This window comes from Solanum tuberosum, unplaced genomic scaffold, assembly GCF_000226075.1.
Source record: "Solanum tuberosum cultivar DM 1-3 516 R44 unplaced genomic scaffold, SolTub_3.0 scf00097, whole genome shotgun sequence".
Classification (NCBI taxonomy): Eukaryota; Viridiplantae; Streptophyta; class Magnoliopsida; order Solanales; family Solanaceae; genus Solanum; species Solanum tuberosum.
The window spans coordinates 53,886-60,027 of NW_006239022.1; positions in this window are offsets into that span (position 1 = coordinate 53,886).

Sequence of the window (6,142 nt, forward strand, 5' to 3'; positions counted from 1 at the left end):
GCCGATCAGGTCAGCGAGCCTGACCTCAATCGCCTAATATCACAACACAAAGAGGGTGATGAAATCAAGCTAAAAAGTTGATGGAGAGGAGTGTTTGGCGCGTCGCTAACCTGGTCGGTGATGCTCGACTTATATCGCCGAATGACCCCAAAGGCAAAAATTTGGGAAGGTATAAACTGATTTTTAAAAAGAGAATAAATGTCCTAACATTGTTAGACTCCGGTTTTTTTATTGAAACATTGTTTTTCTATGTTTTTGAGTAGATTTGGAAGTTTGATTAGATTTTGAAAGTTGATTAGAAGTTTGTGAAGCCTCAAATTTCGTGACCCATCTTATGGAGAATATAATTGGTAATGTTTTTCTACTTTTCATAATAAAGGGGTAAAACCACAATTCTTGGGGGTGTGATTATGTGATTAATTGTCTCAATTAGCTTATGAGTGTTAGTAATTGTTGATTTGATTGTTATTTTGAAGTGGGTTTGATAGATAATTGAGTTTTAATTAATGAATTGTAGCTATCCATGCATTTCTAGTCTAGTTCTTTTTTCTTGCTCGAGAAACATGTTTTAGAGCTAAGGTTATCAATCTATAATTGTAGTGATTAGGTTGTTGCAAATTTAGCTCGAGAGAGTGAGTCTTAATTCGATCCTAAATATGTAGCTCGATAGAGTAGATATATTGAGGTTTAGGGCTGTCGTATGATGCTTGTTGGGATTCGAGAAAACTTAATTGTTCTTGATAGTTGATCGAGAGATGGTTATTACATCTAAAGCCTAGCATACCCACTAAGATTTAGCGACTTTCGGTATTTAGGAATCACCTGTATGAACAAATTGGAAATTAATCGATCACATCCCAAAGTATCCCTTTCTACTTGATTACTCCCCTGTTTTTTGTAGTTGTTAATTGACAAACCTTATCTCCTCATGTGACACTAGTTGTCAACCCCTTTGATTTACTTCATTGGTATCGATAATTTCTATTCCTATAACCGATTAGAACATTAATTTTATTTTGTATTTGAATTTTCTACTGTATCACTCCATGTGGGATCGACCCCAACTCTTTGTTGGGTTTCTACTAGATTTCGATCGCCTACACTTAGTATTGGATGAAGTGTAGTTGAGCGTTATCAAAAGTAGTGCCGCTGCAGGGGAGTGGTGGTTAGAATTCTCTTAGTAAAGTATAGTTGTGATCTAATCTTGTTTGTAGTTGGATCGACTTAGTTTATTTTTTGTTTGTTGTTGGCCGTTTGTGAACAGGTGACGAGATGAGTACGAATGGAAGTAATGGTAGAGAACTTGGACACCAAGATGACATTAGAAACTTGAATGATGTCAATAAGCCTCCATTGGGTAGTGTGGGTGCTATTCGTCTACCTCCGATTGAGGGAAATGTTGTATTCTTTGTGGCTAGCACGATGTTGCAACTATTGCAAATGAATGGTGTATTCCGAGGGTGGGATCATGAGAATCCCCATGACCATAAACGGAACTTTGTGGACGTGTGTGATTCATTCTCGCTCAATAACATCTCACAAGAATTAGTCTGACTCCAATTGTTTCCTTTTTCTTTAATGGGGAAGCAACCAAGAGGTTAGCAGATCTACCGAGAGAGTCTATTATGTCTTAGGGAAGAGCTTACCATGGCATTCAACACCAAATTTTTCCCACCCTCGAAGATGGTGAAGTTGAGGGACAATTTTTAAAACTTCAAGCGAGTAGACGATGAACCGATTCCTAAAACATGGCTGAGATTTTAGAAGTTGATGCTAGAGTATCCAACTCAAGGACTTCCAGGTTATGTGATACTACAATATTTTTACCGAAGTCTAGACTTACTCAACAAGGGGGTAGCTGACCAGCTGGTTCAAGGAGGGATAATGCTACAACCATTTGAAATAGCATCTTCTCTTCTTGACCAAGTGTCTCCATTGAATTTCAAGATGACAAAAGAACAAATTGAAAAAGAGAAAGAGCCGGATGAAAATATTAGCAAAATGATGTCCCAAATGGAGTTGTTGAGAAGATAGGTGATGGAGAGCGTTAATGAAAACAAAGAGGTGAAAAGAGTGTTTAGACCCGAGGAGGGTTCGTGCCCGAAATATTTCAAGTCGGGTGGGAATCAAGATTGGAACCCATTTATTGAAGATGAATGGAAAGGGTATAATCAAGATTGGACTGACCAAAATAACTTTTGGAGGAGAGAAGAAAATCATGGGGAGTATCACATGCAAACAAGTGATAGCCCAAGCTCTAGGGAGAGTAAATTAACTTCATGATTTAAAGGAATTTCGGTTGAGAGTGTATGAAAGTTCATCCCTGTTGTAACAACCCATATTCAAAAAGACCAAAATAGAAGATTTCAAGAAAATTGCAGGTGCCAGACCACGCCAGCCACCCACGGCCCATGGAATGGACCATGGACTGTAGTTGTGGTCCGTGGCTGGCCTACCCAAGTGAGTTCTGAGGGTCCACAACCACGACCTGACCAACGGACCGTTGGTCAGACCACAGTCCGTGGTTCGAACACCAAAGATCAAGTCTCTAACCACCAAACGATGGTCCACTAGGATGGGTTGTGGGTTAAACTACGGTCCATCGACTAGGTCTGTCGGTGGCTGTTGTGAGTTATTATTTCAGGGTTAGTTGGGTCTTTTCCTAATTAATTAGTTCATATACTATGTCGTTTTGCCTATGTCTAGTACCCCTATATAAAACTTTTAACCCCCAAATTTTCCACATTTATTTTATTCTTCCAAATTACCAAAACAAAACCAATTCCTCTAAAATATTCTCTCTCTAGAAACTTGAAGAAGAAGAAGAAGGAGGAGGATTCACCTAGGGTTTAATACTAAGGTTCCAATTTCTCCATCGAAGGAAAGCATTTGGGGTTAAGGTATGATAGTTTTCATCCATGCAGTTCCTAAATCTTTTTATTTCAATAGGTATAATACCCCAATTGAGTTAGGGTTTTCATCTACTTTCATGGGCTCTCTTTTATTATTGATTTAAATGAGTTAATTATGATCTTCTATGCATGAATTGATGAATTTCAATGCTTTTTGATGAATTCCCCTATGAACCCATGTTATCCCTATGTTTTCTAGTTATGAACCATATGTTAAGGGATTTTTTATCTTAAAGGAAGAGTTTTATGAAATTGAGCATGTATTGCTAGTTTTACATGTTTTTGAAGAGTTGATGATTGAAATTGGGTTTTGACCTCAAGGAGGTAAATTATGGACGTATGCATTGTTTTATGAAATCTATGCAAATGTTTTAAGTGTGCTTTGAGAGTAAAGTAACAATGATGATGTTGTGTTGTCAACGGATATTTTCACTAAACACATACTAGCATTATGTGAAAGGTTTTCTCACATAGGAAGGATTCTTAGGTTGGAAGGCTTTCTCACCTAATTGAATCGTAGACTAGGAGAAATCTCAATGAAACTACCTTGAATTGGTTGTCCAAGGTCACCTTTTCATGAGTAACAAAGTCAAGTAAGGAATGTCTATTATGTGGGAATTTATGCTTAGCAACGAGTAAAAATTGTTTATGAGATGGAAGCTCTCACGTAGTAGAATCCAGGTTTCCAAAGTATTCTCATGAGATGGAAGCCTTCACGAAGTAGAATCAAACTTTTTAGTCGAAATCTCCTTATCCCATAACTATGTGCCTACATAGGTTGATTAGTTACTAGATCCACTTAAGCTAGAAGTTTAAGGTTCTAACTTAGGCAAGTAGAACAACCTCTTTTCGGTGTGGAGTAGACACCGAATTCCATGTAATAGCTCACATGGTCTCATGTCGGTTTAGGCTATTTCCCACAAGTAATATTGAACTAAGGTTACTCAAGGAGTATAAAGTATGAGTTCAAAGATTTTAAAGAAGAAGATAGCTTGCATTGACCATAATTTATGATGTATGCTTTATAACTCCTATGATGTTTAACTTGGCCAATTGCATGTCATGAAATGAAATGTCCCTTTTTAGCATGTTTTAAATGTTTTATGCATGGCTATCATACTTGCTACATTTTTTTGTACTAACGCATACTCTTGCCTACATTTTCCCCAAATGTAGGGTCAGACGGATAGGTTTCCAAGTCTCGTGGCTAGTTGTTGAGTTCGTGATTTCCTGATCTTTGGTGAGTCCTCATGCATCGAGGATGGAGTTATTATTTAGTTTCTTTCTTGTATTTCCCTTTTGGACATGATGTATGGGCTAGGCCCAATTTCATTCTTTTGTATTATATTGCTATGTTGAGACGTGAGTTTAAACTTCTGCCTTTTGTTTTATAAAATTGTTTTTGACTTGGACTATTGTTTTACTCTTATTTTTCTATTTCTTATGTTATGATAGCCAAGTGTCTTGTATGGAGTCATTTGGGGTTCTATACACTAGGTTACATTTAGGGGGTACCCCTAGGTTGTGACAAACTTGGTAATCAGAGCACAAGGTTTAGAATGGTCCTAGGCTTTCTCATAAGCCACATCTAGTAGAGTCTTGTTCATTAGTGTGAAGCGCGCCACATTTATGAATGAGAGGCTACAAGATGATTTGGAAACTCCACTTCTTTCGTTATTCTTAAGTTGTGCGATAGAGTTTAACTCTATTAGGTCTCTCTCCTAATCCTTATTCTATGTCCTTCAGGATATTTCTACCCGAAGAGCTTATTTTAGAAGGAATGAGAGGGTGAATGAGGAACAAGAATCTCATCCCCAAGCAACTCAAGTTCCGGTTGATATACCGTGAGTTTACGGTATTTCTAGTACGTTTCACTTACGAGTTATGTGTGTCTAAGGCCCTTTTATATTGGTTTTGATGTGTTTTTAACATGTTTTGAAGGAAAGACGTTCAGGCGCGGAAGTGTAGAGACAGCTGAAATAAATGCAGAAGAAAGGCATTCAGGGAGGTGATCTACGGACTGTAGGTCCATTCACGGTCCGTAGGTGATGACCGTAGATCAGCAAGCAAGGCATGGGGGACAAATTAGGGAAATATGACCAAGTGTGGAACCACGACGTCTATTGACGGTCCGTAGATTGATCTACGGACCGTACTGTTGATCCGTAGAATGCTACTGCAAGGGTTCCAGTACCTGATTTTTGAAGATTCTAAGTGTGGATCTACGGAGGAGATTGACGGACCGTAGATCGATCTACGGTCCGTGCTGTTGGTCCGTCGTTTGCTTCAGAAAAGCTAATTTTTGGAAGCTGAAATATTTTCTAAGTCCTGACTGACGAAAGGGACTTACGGACCGTAGATCCAACGACGGTCCGTAAGTCAGTCTCGTGGATTGAAGACGCGTACCTGAACAAAACTTTCCTTAATTCGTTTCCCTTTTTATTTAGGAGTTGTTTTCTATAAATAGGACTTGTAAACCTCGTTTTTGGGGGGTTAGATATTATTATTCTAGTTTTACCTTGTGACTTTGGAGATTAAGTTGAAACCCTAGCTATTATTGATTTTCTACATTCGTTTGAAGATTTTGGCTTTGCAACTCAAGTTGAAATTCTGGGTTTATTATTCGTTCTACGTAAGTTCATGATTTCTTCATCTAATAGTATGAATTGTGTTCTTGCTATTATGGGTAACTAAAATTCACAACTAGGGTTGTGGGATCCATGACCGATTAACAAAGTATGAATAGTAACTAAGCAATTCTTGAATAGTGTTTTGCATGCATTATAATTCTTTCGTTTAAAAATCTTTTTAACGAGTGCACGCGTTAGAACTCGCCTTGTTGCTACTTGCCAGATCAAGGAGGTAATCAACAAGAAAAGAATTATCAACATAGATTTAGTGTGATACTATCTAATAGGCTAGTGTCGATTGGTGCGAAGTAATAACTAAGCCAAACATCGATATGATGTCTAATATGAGGAAAAGGTAAGGGTTAGTAAATTATACACACGTAGCAGGATCAAGGTGCGGGGTGAAATTCTCTAGATGCCGGACCAAGGATTTAGAGATACATAACTTATCACTTTGCGTGTAATACACTAGAAAAGGATTGTTGTTACTAGGATTGCTGCATTATGAGATTGTGGGGAACATGCATAGCCAAATTATTTCTCTTATCTTGATAACAACCAAAGTTGAGTTTGATTTCTGATTACTTAGTAAGATTTTAC